Raw genomic sequence first — 17,411 nt, forward strand, 5'->3', positions numbered from 1 at the left:
GCTGGTGACCGGGTGACGGTCTCGGAAAGCAGGTCTCCGCGGCGACGGCACCGGCTCCGGGTCGGCCCAGGCTGCTGCTCACGGTGCTGAGGGTCTCCAAGACCGATCCGGAGTCCTCGGACGCTCCCCACGGGCCGCCGCCGGTCGCTTCCGGCGCGGCTGAGTGACGTCAGGGACGCGCCGGCGGGAGAGCTCGCGAGAGCGGCCGGGATCCCGCGCGCGCGGCGCCGCCTCCCGGGGCGGGGCGAGGGCGGGGCGGCGCGGACGGCGCCGGGCGGCTGCGGGGCTGGAGCTCGCCGGCCGCGGCCGCTCGGACGCTCGGACCCCGGACGCCCGGACCCCGGACCCCGGACCCTCAGACCCGGGACCCCCAGGCGCGCGGACCCCGGACGCAGGTGAGCGCTGCGGCGGCCCCCGGACGGCCCGGGACGTGGCCGCGCGCCCGGCCCTGCGCGGAAGGGACCCTCGGCCGCCCCGGGCACCGCGCGGGCCGGGGGCCGGGCCGGGGGATCCGGGGTGCTGGGGGGCCGGGTTGGGGGGTTCGGGGTCCTGGGGGGGCCGGGTCGGGGGATCCGGGGTCCTGGGGGGGCCGGGCCGGGGGATCCGGGGGTGCCGGGGGCCGGGCCGGGGGGATCTGGGCTGCTGGGGGGAGGCTGGGCCGGGGGGGTCCGCGGGTGCTGGGTGCAGGATACTCGGACGGGGGATCCGGGGTGCTGGGGGGAGGTTGGCTGGGCGGGATCCAGGGTGCTGGGGAGGGGCCGGGCCGGGGGGATCCGGGCTGCCGGGAAGGGGGGAGGCTGGGCCCGGAGGACCCAGGGGTGCCGGGGCAGAGGCTGGGACTGGAGGGGCGATCGGGGCACTGTGGACAGGCTGGGCCGGGGGGGACCTGGGGTGCTGGGAGAGGGGCTGGCCAGTGGGCTTGGGGTGCTGGGGGCAAGGAGAGCAGGTGCTGGGTGCTGGGGACGGGGAGGCTGGTGCAGAGCTGCTGGGGGCCGGGCCCCAGGCCCCGCTGCTAGTCCCTGACAGGTTTCCCAGCGAGCAGGCCCGGCCCGCCCTCGGGAGAGCAGACTCGGGCTCGGCCCGGGGCCCTGCGCGTTCTACGTGGGGTCTGGCGTGCCGGGGCGTGTGGCTCGGAGCGCCCTTGCGTGTTGGCTTCCCGGGCGGTCAGGCCAGGTGCGGCCCCTCGGTCCAGCTGTACCTGCCCGTGGAGCCGCCCCGGGTGGCCGCGGGTCTCTGCTGTCTGGGAGGAGAGAAGCTAGTCCCGAGGATGCCGAATTCTGACGACAACGTTCTTCTCGTTTCGTTTAAGTACTTTTCCGTGAAACAGAAAAAAAACCCCAACACAACCCTCATCGCAAGAAAGAAATGGACTTAAGGGTTTTCTTGACTCTGTGCTCACCTTGTTAAGATGACTGGTCCCGTGTCCTGTTTGTTGGGATGGATTCAGGATGAGAAGCTAACGGGGTGGGGGCTTTGTGCCCCTTTTAAAGGCCTTACCACTCAGGAGTGAAAAGCAGGCTTAACCCAAGGGCTGAGAGCAGGCTCGGCGTGTGGAGACCGGGCGCGTCCCTGGCCTGAGTGGCCCCCGGAACTGCTCGGGTGACTCCCCAACACAGGACTGGGGCAGTGCTGGGTGTGGTCCCAAAATCAAAAGGAGAAAAAGTCAAAAGAAAAGAACCCCCAAACTCCAAAAATCATTAAATTATTAAATGGATGAGTTCCTTGAACTACTTCTAAGTTTGTTTTGTTGTTTTGATTTTTTGCTTTTTGGGTCACACCCGGCAATGCACAGGGGTTACTCCTGGCTCTGTACTCAGGAATTAACCCTGGTGGTGCTAAGGGGACCATATGGGATGCTGGGGATCGAACCCGGGTTGGCCGCGTGCAAGGCAAACGCCCTACCCGCTGTGCTATCACTCCAGCCCTTAAGTTTGTTTTATTTTATTTTTTTTTAATTATTATTTATTTTTTATTTTTTTCTTTTTGAGTCACACCTGGCGATGCACAGGGGTTACTCCTGGCTCTGCACTCAGGAATTACCCCTGGCCATGCTCAGGGGACCATATGGGATGCTGGGATTTGAACCCGGGTCGGCCGCGTGCAAGGCAAACGCCCTACCCGCTGTGCTATCACTCCAGCCCTTAAGTTTGTTTTAAAAGGACACAAAGGATAGACTAGGAATGTTTGTGCAACTAAATAGATGTCTTCTGCAGTGTTTATGCTGAAAAGTCAGTTCTAAAGAGTAGGATGATATAAAAGCAAAAGAAATATTTGTGCTTTATAAAAATAACAAAGCAGAGACAACTCCAGCAGTTTGTTCTCAGGAAAGTTTTTTTCTTTTATTTAATCTTGGGGGGGGGCCACACCCGACAATGCCCAGGGGTGACTCCAGGTTCTGCTCTCAGGAATCTCTCCTGGCAAGCTTGGGGGACCATAGAGAAAGCTGGGGATCGAACCTGGGTCGGCCGCGTGCAAGGCAAGAGTCCTATCCACTGTGCTATGGCTCAGGCCCCAGTTCTGTTCTTTTAAAATAAGGGCAGCATCATTGTGTTGTTTAAGTTGACTAACCTTTTCAAAGGGCAGTGAGTTGGCAAAAGTGGGAGACTCTGTGTGTGTGTGTGTGTGTGTGTGTGTGTGTGTGTGTGTGTGTGTGTGTGTGTGTGTGTGTGTACAGGGCAAAGGACCAAACCTGGAGCATAGCATCTTGATGCAATGATGTTGAATGACTTTTGCAGGACCAGTGTAGGATCAAGCAAGCATGTTTTCCTCAGGAGTCTTGAGGATTGCAGTCAAGTTAGCAGATGGGTAGGTTACGATTAGGTTAGACGGCATATGCAGAAATAATGCTGTTTATTTTTAAAAGTCATGGATTCTTTGAATGAGATACAAGTAAGATTTTAAAAAGAAGAAAAATTTTAAATTAGTTGTAATTTAAAGGCATGAAGGGGCTTTCCCCCTCTCCTCCCCAGAGTCTCCGTCTGAAATACTTAGGAAGGGCGAGCGGCTCTTGGGTTCTCGCCGGCCCCGGGGCGTTTGTTGGCCGGCGGGATGGTTAATATTTGGAGCCCCTCCGGAGAGGGCGGCAGTGAACAGTGGGAGAGAGCGGGCACAGGAGGGAAACGTGCCCACATCACTGGGCGCGGCGCGTTTCCACAGCGCCAGGCGGAAGGGTTGGAGTCCCAGTTCGGGAAGCTTGGAGTGAGGGAAGCCGCGTCTGCAGGGTTTGGGTGGTCTCAGGAGAAGACGGCCTGCAGCCGCTCCTTGCCCGCCTTGGTCCTTGCCCGGTGTCCCTGGGCTTGATCCTCCACCTCTGGGGAGCAGGTGTTTTCGGCCTTCCCGACTTGCAGGCTCTGAGTCGCCAGGGTCAGGTAGTCAGACAGTCGCAGCACCAGCCTCCCAACCCAGCCGTCGGACGCGCCCTCTGGCCCTGGGCTCCCGCTGGCGCTGTCCCCTCCAGCCGCTGAGGGACTGGCCTTTGAAAGGACAGTTCTGGGAGAATGCGTTCTTCCTGCGCCTGAGATTGGCGCTCGGTCCTCCAAACAGCTCCAGCTTCTGGGAAGCCGGTGGAGAAGTCAGCTTTGGAGTGCTGGTTGTCGGAGTCATTTCTGGAAGGGGCTCTTCGTGCAACTGTGAGGGACCGCGGGGTACCACGCTGATGGATTTATTACTTAGTAGCGTGCCCAGAGGGTTTCGGAGTGAGAAGTCGTGACTCCGGCTCCTTTGTACTGGAGTGCGGGAGCAGCTGTGCTTTTGGCCTGGAAGTTTTCAAGTACCGGCACCGGGGATTTCTTGGGATTAGCCCTTAAAGTTGGGATTTAGTAAGCGATTGTCAGTCTCAGGTCTTTTAGCTAAATGGGTAATGCTAAATTAACTTGTAGCTCCTAATGCTTGACGCGGAGCTTGTCCTGGTGGGGGACTCGGTGGGGGGCTGTTCGTGCTGGGGATTAGGGGAAAGCCGCACAGGTTCCAGGGCGTGTTTGTGTTTGTCGCAGGCTGGGACTGGGCGGGAGGGGGGCGCAGCCTCGCAGGCAGTGGGGCGGGGGGGGGGGGGCTGCTCCCTCACCTGCCTGCCCCGCCCCGCCCGGCTCCCGGGCTTCCCGGCCCAGGTGTCCAGTTTGTTGTTTGTGTTGGGCCACATCCGTGCTGCTGCTCCGGCTCTGCGTCCAGCTGCCCCTGCCCTGGTGGCCTTGCTTCAAGGGGGAGTTGCAGAGGGTCAGCCCGGCGTCCTCCCCTGCCGCCGGGCAGCTTCCTGGGAAGGCCGCGGCGGGACCAGAGCCGGGACTGAGAGCCACAGCGTGGCTGCAGGCAAATGGCGCCGAGGCCAGACCCTCCGGAGATGAAGTTTTCTTCACCTGCTTAGGTTAGGAGTGACGCAATGTCACTTCCGTCCCCCACCCAGCCGGCAGCGACCCTGCAGAGGAGCCTCCAGGGGTCTGTGCTTCCTGCCTCGCAGGGTGGCCTTCGAGAGGCTGTGCCACAGGAGCGAGTTGGCCCTGGCGGGGAGAGCGGATGGAACTGCAGAGACCCCTGCCCCCGGCCTGGGAACTTCAGAGACCCCTGCCCCCGGCCTGGGAACTTCAGAGACCCCTGCCCTCGGCCAGGGAACTGCAGAGACCCCCTGCCCTTAGCCAGGGAACTGCAGAGACCCCTGTCCCCGTCCTGGGAACTTCAGAGACCCCCGCCCCCGGCCAGGGAACTGCAGAGACCCCCTGCCCTTAGCCCAGGAACTGCAGAGACCCCCTGCCCTTAGCCAGGGAACTGCAGAGACCCCTGTCCCCGGCCTGGGAACTTCAGAGACCCCTGCCCTTAGCCAGGGAACTGCAGAGACCCCACCCCCAGCCCGGGAACTGCGGAGGCCCTGCTCCCCTGAGGCCCTGCCAGCGCCCCCTCGCCAGAGCTCTGGCTGCTTCTCCGCCACAGGCTCCTCTTCCCGTCACTGATTGTCACCGACCCGAGTGTCGGCTTTCTCAGGCTGCGTGTCTCGGCCCCACAGCCGGGCACAGCAACGCCCGCCCTGTGTCCTGACCTTTCACGACTCTTTGTTGTCCGGACCCGCCTGGCAGCCCTTTTTCCTGGCCCCGTTGGCCCCTCCCAGTCACTGCCCGTCTGACTCAGAGTGGACTCCCGCGCCCCGACTCCGCAGGGCCTGAGACCGCTCGTTCCCGTGGACCCCGCGTCCTCAGCTCCGCCTGCCCCCCCTCCCGGGCCACCCCTGCCCTGCCCGAGAGGGTCCGCGCTGGCATCCCTTTCTCCGTGCATCCGCGCTGGCGCCCCCACCTGTCCCCGCAGGCGCAGTTCATCCCTGCCGCAGCCCCAGGAGTTTCCATCGGCGTCCGCGGGAGAGGAAGCGGGTGCCCGGGGGGCCCTCGGAAGGCCCCCGTCCTCGCGGCCTTACTTTGATTACAGAGACTTCGCCTCGCCCCCCCCCCCCGAGTTTAGGAGCTATTTAGTTCTGTTCGTCAAACAAAAGCCCCCTTGGGAGAAGCGCAGAGGAGTCGGCTCCGTTCACACTTCACGCGGCTTTGCTGCCGGCGAGCCCCGGCCGGACCCCGTGACGCCGTCTGCGTCTCGCACACTGGCCGCTCACCCCTCACGGCCGTCGGCCAGGGGAGGCAGCACGCTAGTCCTGTCCCCCTGCCACACGCAGTGACCGGCCAGAGTGCTCAGAAGGAACGGCAGCGCCTGAGGTGAAGGTCCAGCTCCCGGGTGACAAGGCGCTGTGTGAGTTCCTCGTCAGGGATGAGTCTCTTCTCACTGGCAGCGTTTTACATGGCTAGACCTGCCGGCTTCATTCAGGCCGGCTCCGAGCGAGCAGATAAACGTCTCCCTGCTCAGTGCTCTCTCAGAGGCTTATGCAGCCTTGATCCCGGAGTATCTTCTGTGGCCAAGATTGAGGAGTTGTAGTTTTAGTTCTGAGTTTCAGTAACGGAGCGTCCCAGCGGCTGGCCTGGCTGCTGTGGGCGGGCCACACGGAGCTGGCGCGCTCGTGCTTGTGGCGAGAGGAACAGTGCTCCTGAGTCGCATGGTGTGGACCCGTTGGGTTGTTAGAGTGCTGACGGGTTCTGCGCCTGCACACGCAGTGTTGGAGCGAGTTTGATCACTTGACTCAGCACTTGCCCCCCACCCCGCAGCTGCCCCCTGAGCACCGAGAGGGGCGAAACGTGTCGTCCTTCCGTCGAGAAAGGTTCCGTTTAGTGAGGACTGTGACGGATCATGATGTCCGGGGCAGCTGACCAGTTCCCCTCTCGGGGGTGGCCGGGCGAGTGGCCCAGCACTGGAGGAAGCCGAGGTGGCTCCTGGGGGCGGCACGAGAGCCCCCCGGCAGAGCGGTGGGGCCAGAACGCGCAGCTTGGAAGTTGCCCGCTAATTCTCTGCATCCCTGTGCCCTGGTGGGCTGAGCCAGGGACCGTGGCGGCCAGGTGCTGCCCACTCTGCCCCCCGCCGCCTGAGACATTGTCCTTCCGTGTGAGCTCGCGGGCGCAGTGGCAGGAGCACCTGTGAGGGGTGCAGAGGGGCCTGGGAAGAGGCCGGCGCAGGGAGGGTGTGTGGCGGGGGGTGGGGGCAGGTGCAGGGGACTAGCGCTGTCTTCCTCTGGGTGCCGAGGGTGCCAGGTCGGCAGGCCAGGTGAGGAGCTGTGGTGACCCGACACAGCTGCAGGGGGTCGGCGCCCGGGTCCCGCGAGGGGTTGAGGTCCCATCTCCGGGCTCCTTCCCCCGCCCGGGACCCTTCGGCCTGGCCCCAGTGGGCGGGAAGGGTCGGGACAGCGGCAGCTGCTGCCAGCGGCCCGGGCAGCCCTTCCCTGCGCGGCCCCGTCGGGGGTGTCGCCGCCTCCCGGCAGCCTTTATGGCTCTGCGCCTTCCCGGAACCGCCCGCCGCATGCCGAAGTCCCTCCGTGCCCGCCTGGGCGGTTGTCGGCCTCCCCCGCTCTCGTAACCTGGGCAGACTTTAAACTCCTCGCGGTGCAGACGAGTCCCGCCTGCCCCTTCCCTCGCTTTCGGTCGTTTGGAAACGGGCGCCCGGGCCCTGAGCTTCCTGTGAGGCCAGTCCGGGGTTCCGGAGCCGCGGCCCTGGCGTCTTCCCGCAGCTCGGGTGGGCTCTGCCGTGCGTCTGCTCGTGGCCGGCGGGAAGGAGTCTGGGCCGGCCAGGAGCCAGCTAGAACCCGAGCCTTGTCGGCCCAGCCGGGGCTGCGCTGCGCTGGCCTAGTGCCTTTCATCAGGGGACAATAAAAGTTTATGGGCCCTACTGGGGAAAGCGGAAGCCGGGGAAGGAGCCCGCGGTGTGGCGGGTCGCCAAGGTCAGCTACCTGTCACACCTGCCCCAGGCGCCGCAGTGACCGTCCGAGTCCCTGAAGCCGCGCGCCTGGGCCCTGGGCTCGGGTCACTCGCCGAGTCCTTCTGGCTAGAGTGAGGTGATTCGGGTCAGGCCCGTCCTGGGGAGTGGCCGCCCGGACCGAGAGCCAGAGGTAAAGCTGTGGTCCCGGGGCGGCGGGGGCCGTACACGGGGGTGCGTCCTGCTTTAGGAGTGGGGGGAGGAAGAGAAGCCTCGCGCGCTGGTGGGCGCAGACAGACGTCTCTGGAGCACGCCCCTCACCCCCGGCGCTGGACCCAGCCCCAGTTCTCCTGGGTGACCCCCTCCCACGGCCGCCCACGCAGACCCTGAGCCTGCCATGAGCCGGTGCACCGGGAGAGCAGGCCAGAGCCACCCATCATGCAGGATGCTCGGACCCTGGCCCGGGCTTCTCCCGTAAGGGGCCCGAGTCGTTCCCGCGGTGGGGAAGGTCCTGTCCAAGTGGGCCCTGCCAGCTGGAAGAAGCCGCGGGGGTGTCTCAGCCTTTCCCACCGTCTCTTTCCTGCGCCCGTCCTGCCGGTGGCCCCGAGTCTAGGCCGGGCAGGGCAGGGCCTCCCTCCCCGGCTGGTCTCGGCTTCGCCCGTCTCCAGTGACCTCCTGGTCCGTGCCTCAGTTAGGCCTCCCCTGGCGGCCCCTCGTCCGTCTCCTGGACGCCCCCCAGGGTACAGCTCACAGCAGGCCCAGGTGCTTCAGCTGGCCCCGCCCGTGCCCAGAGCTCCTTCCCCCAGTGCTCACCTGACCTGTTTGCTTACCCACCGGACCCGGAAATCCTGTCACCTGGGTGCCTCCTCGGCCACTCTCACCTTTGCCAGCCACTTGCCAGGTCCTTATCTTGGTCTGTGGGCCACGCCTGGCCTGGCGGTGCCTGCTCAGGGTCACTCCCGCTGGGGCTGGGGTTGAGCCCCAGTTATCTGTGGGCGGGAAGGTCTCGCCAGCCCCACCATGTGTCGAGAAAGCCGCCCAGACGCTGGGAGAATCCACGGGAAGCCTCACGGTACGGCCCCTCCCCGGCGTGAGCAGAGGCAGGAGTGGGCTCACGCGAGGCTCGGGGTGGGTCCCTGCTCTGGCGGAGACGGAACACAGGAAGCGTCACAGTAGTGAGCCCCCGCGAAGCCGCCCCACGGTGAGTAGAGGCCGTCCAGGTTTACGTGGAGAGGCAGCTTTTTTTTTTTTTTGTAAGATTTTTATTTATTTATTTTTTTGCTTTTTGGGTCATATCTGGCAGTGCTCAAGGGTTACTCCTGGCTCTGCACTCAGGAATTACCCCTGGCAGTGCTCAGGGGACCCTATGGGATGCCGGGAATCGAGCCCAGGTCAGCCGTGCGCAAGGCCAACGCCCTCCCCGCCGTGCTATCGCCCCAGCCCCTAGTGGCAGCTCTGTCCTGTGCTGTCGATTCGTCTCTGGAGGACCCAGGGTGCTTGGATCAGTTCAGTGCAAAGTGGGGGAACTGCAGCAGCTCTGGGTGGAGGAGGTCTGGGCACGAGCTGTCCTGCCGGGCGGGCCCTGTGCAGAGGCCGACTCCGCGGGCGCCTCCCGCCCGCCAGGGCACGAGTCTTGGTCCCAAACCAGTGTCGGCCAGGGTGGGGGCAGCGGGCTTGGGGGGGGGGGCACTGCCACGTGGGGAGACTGCGTTCGGGGTCTGCTTCCCCGGCAGCACCGTCCCGGGGAAGGAGGACCTGTCCTTGGGGACTGTCTAGGCAAGGCCCGGATCCACGGGGACTGTCTGTGAAGTCCTGTCCACGGGGAACCGTCCGGGAGAGGCCCTGTCCACGGGGAACCGTCCGGGAGAGGCCCTGTCCATGGGGAACCATCCGGGAGAGGCCCTGTCCATGGGGAACCGTCCGGGAGAGGCCCTGTCCATGGGGAACCATCCGGGAGAGGCCCTGTCCATGGGGAACCGTCCGGGCGAGGCCCCGTCCATCGGGAGCTTTGCCTCTTGTCTTGTCCCCTGTGCAGAGCTGTGTCCGTTAGGATCTGGCCTCGCTCGCACGCCCTGGGACGCTCATGCCCTCCTCCCAAGGCTGTGGACCAGATGTCCCAGACGGGGCTGCCTGCTGCCTCCTTTCCAGTCCGCTGGACATCCGCCTTTACTGGGCAGGCCCGAGGCGTACCCCACTCCTGTGCCGGTGCCCCTCCAGGGGACAGCCTGGCCCCGTCCCTGCCGGTCGCCACGTCTGTTCCGTGGAGCCTGGAAGGGTTTGCCCCAGCATGGCCCGAGGACTCCCTGACTGTCCGCTGTCCCTGCCGGGGCTGAGGGCTGGTCCCCTGCACGGGGCTGACCTGCCACGCGTCTGCGTCCGCGTGGAAGAAGGGTGGGCAGGCGGGCCGAGCCGGGCTCTGGGCACGAGGAAGAGGGCGGGAGGGGACGGTAAGGGGCAGCTTAGTGGTCGCGGGAAGACGAGAGGGGGGAAGAGGCGCCCCTGTGCCTGGGTCCGGCTGGCGTGACGGGTGCAGGGCGCCGCCCAGCTGCATGAAGGGCCAGGCTGAGACAGGGGCGGGGCGAGAGGTGGGCACGGTCCTGCCTCTCTGGGGGTCCCGGGCACGGGTTCCTGGTCCTGAGTCCCTGCACTCTGGTCCGCAGGCTCGGGTCCCTGCTCAGAGTCAGGGAGGGGCGCCCTCTGCTCCGTGTCTCCCAGAGGGCTGGGAGGGAAGTGCCCCCCGGCCGGCATAGGAAGTTCGGGACGCAGAAAGCCCCAGGGGACAGCCTTGCCCTGCACAAACCACGGCTGAGGCGCCGTGGGGGTCTGTTGGCCAGACACTTGCCAGCCGGTGCTCGTGCAGATGCTCGCCAGCCGGTGCTCGTGCAGTGTACAGTGCAGTGACCTTCGCAGACGCTCGCCAGCCGGTGCTCGCGCAGTGTACAGTGCAGTGACCTTCGCAGACGCTCGCCAGCTGGTGCTCGTGCAGTGTACAGTGCAGTGACCTTCGCAGACGCTCGCCAGCCGGTGCTCGCGCAGTGTACAGTGCAGTGACCTTCGCAGACGCTCGCCAGCTGGTGCTCGTGCAGTGTACAGTGCAGTGACCTTCGCAGACGCTCGCCAGCTGGTGCTCGCGCAGTGTACAGTGCAGTGACCTTCGCAGACGCTCGCCAGCTGGTGCTCGTGCAGTGTACAGTGCAGTGACCTTCGCAGACGCTCGCCAGCCGGTGCTCGCGCAGTGTACAGTGCAGTGACCTTTGCAGACGCTCACCAGCCGGTGCTCGCGCAGTGTACAGTGCAGTGACCTTCGCAGGTGTGGGCTGCTGTTTGAGCTTACTGTTCTTGGAGAACAATTAGCACCTGGATTTATCACTTAATTCTGTCTCTTGTTGAAATTGCATCACATCGAAAAGGTTTTGCTCTTATTAATTCATAGTTACGTGACGCATACGCTGTATTCAGCTGTGGCCTGGGGGCAGCTGTGACCGGAGGAAGGCCAGGCCTGGGCCCTGCTCACCGCTCTGAGCTCTGCCCACGCTCCTGACGGCGGTGGGCCGGGCTGTGGGGAGGGCGGCACGAAGCAGCACCGGGCGTCGTGTCCCTGGGTCTCTCCTTTCTCTCGCTCAGCCCGTGCTGCCCGTGGGCTGGTGAGACGGGGGGACGTGTTGGGGGCTCCGGTGGGTGCTTTCTGGGCGAAGCCCCGTGGCCTGGAGACCCCCAGCCTCTCACCCAGGACGGTCCATGGAGTCCTGGTCTGAGATTGTTCTTCGCGAGCTGAGGTGGCTCAGGTGTGAGACTGCAGTGTCCCCTACAGCGGAGGAAAGGGAGGCTGGGGGGACTCAGGGCCCCTGGTGGCCCCCTCCGCGGTGAGTTCCGGCTTTATTTCATGCAGACATCCCCTTGCTTCTCGGAGTGGGTCCTCTGGGCCGTGTGTCTTCCCTGCCCCGGGCTCAGCAGGGGCCGACGTCCCGCCCGACGTCGCTGGGGCTTGCTGGGAGAAGCTCGTGGGAGAAGCCGCGGCCACAGCCCACGGGTGCCGCAGCTGTGCGTGCTCTGGTGAGCGCGGTCCAGCCACGTCCGTGGGCTGACACTCTGCCTGGTGTGGCCGGGGCCAGTGTGGTGCAGCAGCCGGTGTGGCCGAGATTCCCACACGCCGCTTAGACCCACTGAGAAATCGTTTTTTATTGGCTCACAGGAGTGCATGTAAGACACGTGCACGTCGAAGGGTCTGGTGTGTCGGTAGCGCTCCAGGACAGTTCTTAATCCCGTCGCTGTCATGCGTCACCCTTCATTTTTGGCAAATACCATCAGTTTAACACTTGCTTTGTGTTATTCGAAGCTGATGTGCTTACTTTTTTTTTTTTTTTCTGAACACGCTGCGCGTTTCTGCTGTGTACGTTTAGCTTTGGGCGAAGTGTTGGCCGCAGTCAGGACTCGGCCCGGCTGTGGGCCGTCACCCCCCCACTTCCCCCGGTCCCGGGACAGGGAAGCCCTGGGTGCCCTTCCGCATAGCTGCTCCTTCACTCGGTGTCCCGCTGTGCTTGTCGAGGCCGGGAGGCGCTCGGGCTGCCTGGCCTCACTCGTGCCAGGGACCCAAGCCTGAAGCCGTGGCAGTGCCCGTGGGCGACTCAGGTGCCCTCGCGGCTTCTCCAGGGGGACTTGGGGAAGTTGGTCACGGGCGGGGGTTCCCCGGGAGATGTGGCTGTGGGCGCCAGCTACCAGTCTGTGGGACTCTAACCCTGGGCTCAGAGATTGGAGTGATCCTGACAGTCTCGGCGCCCGGGAGGACGCAGAGGACCCTGCGGGTCCCACGGTCAGGGTGACAGGCGGGGGTGGTGGTGCTTCCCGGCCTGCATTACTGGCAGGGCCCTTTCTCCTGGCCAGTGGGGCAGCCTGAGGGCAGGCGGGGGCCAGGTGGCCTGCCAGCCCCAGGGGGTCCCACTGCAGGAGTCTGGGGTCTCGTCCCCCCAGGGGCAACTCTCTAAGGAAGCAGATTTTCTGCAAGGCCAGAGTTCGCCCTGGACTCAGTCCTTCCTGCCGTGCCGAGGGGACAGGGCCACTTGTGTCCAGTGAGGGTGGCCGTTAGGCGCTCGGCGGGGGGGCTCTGTGAGCCCGGGGGGCTGCAGCAGCCTCTGCGGGGATGTTCCCTCTGAGCCCGTTTGGAGGGTCTCTCGGCTCGGCTCCCCCTAGCTCTGCTGTCCCCGAAGTGCTCCTCTCTGGGCCGCCCCGGCCGCTGTGGCTGTTTCCAGGCTCTCTCGCGCGCGGGCTGCTTCCTTGGCTCGAGCCCGCCGGAGGCCTGAGCACCGCAGGGTTAAGTGACTAAGCAGAGACAGCGAGCGCGTCGCAGCTTCTCGCCCGTCTGCTGGCGGTGACTCAGCCAGGGCGGGTGTCTCAGTGGAAAGTTTCAGGCCCCGGGTGGATTTCAGCGGCTGCCTTTTCCTCCTCAGCCTCCCTCTGCTGCAGGCCGCGGGCGTCCCGCCCTTGTATGGTCATAGCGGAGGAGCCGCTGGGCCCGATTGAAGGCCTTATTTGTCCCGGAGGGAAGTCGGCCGCTGGTCGCCCTGCTCTGTGAGCCGGGTGCAGCTTCCTTGCGCTCAGGGTGGGTCACCCAGCGGCAGCCAAGTGCCCAGAGTGGGAGGCGCCAGGCGGCACCGAGCAGGTGACATCTGCCTGCCTTCCAGGGCCGCCGGGATTAATCAGACATTGTTTCCTTTGTGGCTGGGGACGGGAGTGCTCCTCAGCCTCCCCCAGCCCCTAACGCGCCCTGCAAAGGTCTGCTGCGGAGGGCGGGCGAGACAGACACGGGAATAAGTGCGGGAAACACAGATCAGGAGTCCGGGAGCAGTGCTCTCGGGCCTCGGCCCTGGTGGCGGTTAGGGGAGCCTCTGTGCTTCCTAAGGCCCGTGACCCCAGGCCTGGGCCACCAGCGCCGTCCATGTTTGATGTCTGTGCAGACACGGGTGGGGCGTGATCTGTGCTCGCTCCCGTGGAGTGGACTGACCTGTCCCGGGAGCCGGTCCTGGCCGAGGCCCCTAACGGGGTCTCTGACCCAAGGCTTCCTGTCCAGAAACAGGGCGCCGGCTGGGGCCGCCCTTCCCGCGTGCCCCCACTCCCGGGACCCCCCAGTGCTGTGCTGCCCGTGAGCCCAGGTGCTGGCTCCTGACCGGAAGGACAGAGTGGCCGCTTCGTGCCGGTCTGTCTGCTCGGGGACGGGGCTTCCGTGCCGCCCGCAGGCCAGGTGCGGGTGAGCCGCGAGAGACAAGAGCGGCCCCAGGTCACCGGCTCGGGGGCAGAGTTGTGCCTGCTGTGTTTTGAGGGAGGGCGCGGGGTTGGGGGTCGCCAGGGGGCGGAGGCGGAGCCCCTCATCTCGGGGACGTGACCGAGGCGGGCTTGGGGCCCCACGGCTGACAGGGCCTGGAGTCGGCCCCACCCCCCCCCGCCCTGTGCTGGGGGGGCCCGAGGCAAGTACCCGGCCCAGCCCCGCCCAGCTCTGCCCTCGGGCACCGGATGGAGAGAAGAGAAGGTGCCGGTGACCAGGGAAGGACTGGCCCCGAGGACTGGCACCTGCACGTGGCTCTCGGTGGGCCCCGCTGCCGGGAGGGCGAGTGAGCGGCCAGCAGGGGGCGCTGCTGAGAGGCCGCACCCGGCCTCTGCCAGGGCCTTTTGCCCGTGGCCCGAGACAGGAGGAGTGCTGTGCGTGCCGGTCATGAGCTCGGCAGTGACCCGGCCTCGAGTGTCTGTCCCTGCCAGCAGGGGGCGGCCCCTCTACTGGCGGGCCCTTGTCTCCCGAGACATGCAGCCTGTGGGGGCAGCTGGCGCCCTTCGCACGGTCCAAGCCGTTGTCTCCTGGGCCCCGCGTGTCCCCCGGCTCAGCCCTGCAGGGCCAGGGACGCCCCCTCCCTCCTGCGCCCTCCATGCCCCCAGCCCCCACCAGTTTCTCCACAGCAGACTCCGGCGCTGTTTCCCGTCACTGGCGGTGCGCTGTTTCCCGGTCACTGGCGGTGCGCTGTTTCCCGTCACTGGCGGTGCGCTGTTTCCTGTCACTGGCAGTGCGCTGTGTTTCCCGGTCACTGGCAGTGCGCTGTGTTTCCCGGTCACCGGCAGTGCGCTGTGTTTCCCGATCACTGGGCAGTGCGCTGTGTTTCCCGATCACTGGGCAGTGCGCTGTGTTTCCCGGTCACCGGCAGTGCGCTGTGTTTCCCGGTCACCGGCAGTGCGTTGTGTTTCCCGGTCACTGGCAGTGCGCTGTGTTTCCCGGTCACTGGCAGTGCGCTGTGTTTCCCGGTCACTGGCAGTGCGCTGTGTTCCCCGGTCACTGGCAGTGCGCTGTGTTTCCCGATCACTGGGCAGTGTGCTGTGTTTCCCGTCACTGGCAGTGCGCTGTGTTTCCCGATCACTGGGCAGTGCGCTGTGTTTCCCGGTCACTGGCAGTGCACTGTGTTTCCTGATCACTGGGCAGTGCGCTGTGTTTCCTGATCACTGGGCAGTGCGCTGTGTTTCCCGGTCACTGGGCAGTGCGCTGTGTTTCCCAGTCACTGGCAGTGCGCTGTGTTTCCCGGTCACTGGCAGTGCGCTGTGTTTCCCGGTCACTGGCGGTGCGCTGTGTTTCCCGGTCACTGGCAGTGCGCTGTGTTCCCCGGTCACTGGCAGTGCGCTGTGTTCCCCGGTCACTGGCAGTGCGCTGTGTTCCCCGGTCACCGGCAGTGCGCTGTGTTTCCCGGTCACCGGCAGTGCACTGTGTTTCCCGGTCACTGGCAGTGCGCTGTGTTTCCCAGTCACTGGCAGTGCGCTGTGTTTCCCGATCACTGGGCAGTGCGCTGTGTTTCCCGGTCACTGGCAGTGCGCTGTGTTTCCCGGTCACTGGGCAGTGCGCTGTGTTTCCCGGTCACTGGCAGTGCGCTGTGTTTCCCGGTCACTGGCGGTGCGCTGTTTCCCGGTCACTGGCAGTGCGCTGTGTTTCCCGGTCACTGGGCAGTGCGCTGTGTTTCCTGATCACTGGGCAGTGTGCTGTGTTTCCCAGTCACTGGCAGTGCGCTGTGTTTCCCGGTCACTGGCGGTGCGCTGTTTCCCGGTCACTGGCAGTGCGCTGTGTTTCCTGGCGTCCCCTTTGTGGCCCGGCCGTGTGGCTCCATTCCCCTGCCCAGTGCCCTCTCCTGGCTTGGCTTCTTCCCTCCCTCCGTCCTGCTCTGCTGGTCCCTCTCACTCTCCACCCGGCTGCGTCACTGCAGTCAGCAGGCGTGGCACGCCGTGGTGTCTGTCTGTCTCTGATGCGGCTGCATTTGACCTTGTGTTGTCTGCTGCTCCCGGAATGGGCCATGTATGTGTGGGGTGTTTGTGCCCAGCACACAGTTCCCCGAGTGGGGGGCTGCAGTGCTTTCCCGGGTGGGCCGGAGTGGGCCGGTTCTACCAACCCGACACCCCATCAGGGCTGTGCCAGCCCTGAGCAGGGCCCGGGTGCCAGCTGGGAGCAGGAGGGGTCTCATTGGCCACGCCACAACTGCACACACTGTGCTGAGCCAGTGAAGTCGGGGGCACTGCCCGTTAGCCGATGCCGTCGGGGCACTGCCCCTAGCTGGAGCTGGGGGGCTGCCCGTGCTGTGACATAGCTCAGTCATTTCATTCTGGGCGTCTCTGTAGTGCCATGCGGGAGAAATTCCTGTGACCCCAGAGGAAGGGAGAGTTTGGGTCCCGCATGCCCGCCAGCCTGGGGTCCTCCGGCCCACGCCCGCCCACTCCTGGTTTCCGGCAGCCAGTCCCTGGGGAGGGCTTCCTGCAGAAGCATTTCCGGGGCAAAGGACATCTTAGTCTCTGACATGACTCCACGCGGCAGATGGGGTCGTGGTGGCTCCTTCAGCCTCACCCTCGGCCTTCAGCCCCCGGCCCCCGGGCTGCTTGGAGAGGCCGTGCTTCCCACCCAGGCTGGGAGGCCGGGGCCAGGGGGAAAAGAGACGCTGATGGTGCCAGTGAGGAAAAGGGCTGTTGCCCGGGACTCTTGGCAGCTTGAAACGTCACCCACAGAGCCTTTGTCACTGGGGGAGGGGCTTCCCTAGCACGTGTGTGTGCGTGTGTGTGTGCATGTGTGTGTGCGTATGTGTATGTGCATGTGTGTGCGTGTACGTGTGCGTGCGTGTGCGTGTGTGTGTGTGTGTGGTGACCTGGGCACCGGCTGGCCCTGAGGGTGGTGCTGGCCTTGCCCTGCCACCGTGCCAGGACCTGAGCCGGGGCCTCCAGCCCTCAGCCGCCTCTCGGGCCCCTCCGTGACCTTTGTGTTTTCCCAAGGTCGCACGAGACTTAGCCGAGTGGACAGATGTCTTAATTACTCACACTGTGAAGAGCGTCCAGGTGCAGAGGGTTCCGGAGAGCAGTGCGGGGAGCAGGCAGGGCTTTGTCAGGTCTGTCTCGGATCCATCGGAAGACCCAGCGCCGAGTGTCCGAGTCGTTCTCTCCGCCCCCTCCCTCCCCGGACGCCGGCCTGGGTGCCTGGAGCGTGGGGGCAGCGGGCAGCGTCCTGCTTGTGGCAGAGCAGGTCCCCCCAGCCGGGGTTCCCGCTCCCCTCGCAAGGTGTCACCGCGCCCCGTTCCCTCCGCCGCGCGGGGCCAGCAGGGCCACGGCCAGGCGCTGCTGGGCGCGAGCTGTGCCGGCAGGACTGGGATTCCGGGCCGTGGGGACGGCCGCGCGGCTCCCGCCTCTGCCGGGGTCCAGGCGAAGTGAGTCCCTTCCCCGTCACGGTCGGGCCCGGCCTGGCTGCAGGAAGGGCGAGCCCCACCCTGGAGGGAGCCCCGCAGCTCCGGGGGCTTGGACCCGGACTCAGCGGAATTCCCGAGTCCCCGGGGAGGCAGCCGTGGGCACTTTCCGCCACGTCGGGGAGCCGTGCCCCGGGCGGGCCGCTCGCCCAGAAACCCACCCGCTGCTCACGGCTTAGCAGACAGCGACGGCTCCGCCCCAGCTTCCCCGACCAGTGTTCCCAGCTATGTTTGGTCTTATTTTATTTTATTTCTGCTCCCAGGAAGGGAGAGACCATGTTCGTCCTGTTTATTCAACTAAAAAAAAGAAAATTGGTTTTCTTCTTCTCTTTGGAAACCTGATCTAGTGCTGGTAGAAATGTCTGACTCAGTAATTTTGGAGAGAATTACGTCTTTCCACAA

The 17,411-nt window shown here is 65.1% G+C and overlaps 1 protein-coding gene across 1 annotated transcript in view; it reads left to right on the forward strand.

The window, feature by feature from the left end:
• Positions 1–242: 242 nt before the first annotated feature.
• STK38L (serine/threonine kinase 38 like) overlaps positions 243–17,411 on the forward strand; it is a 49,900-nt gene continuing 32,731 nt past the window's right edge. The window contains exon 1 of the mRNA XM_055118193.1: positions 243–395. The gene's annotated coding sequence lies outside the window, so the exon portion shown is untranslated. The remainder of the gene's footprint in view (positions 396–17,411) is intronic.

Source organism: Sorex araneus, chromosome 10, assembly GCF_027595985.1.
Source record: "Sorex araneus isolate mSorAra2 chromosome 10, mSorAra2.pri, whole genome shotgun sequence".
Taxonomy (NCBI): domain Eukaryota; kingdom Metazoa; phylum Chordata; class Mammalia; order Eulipotyphla; family Soricidae; genus Sorex; species Sorex araneus.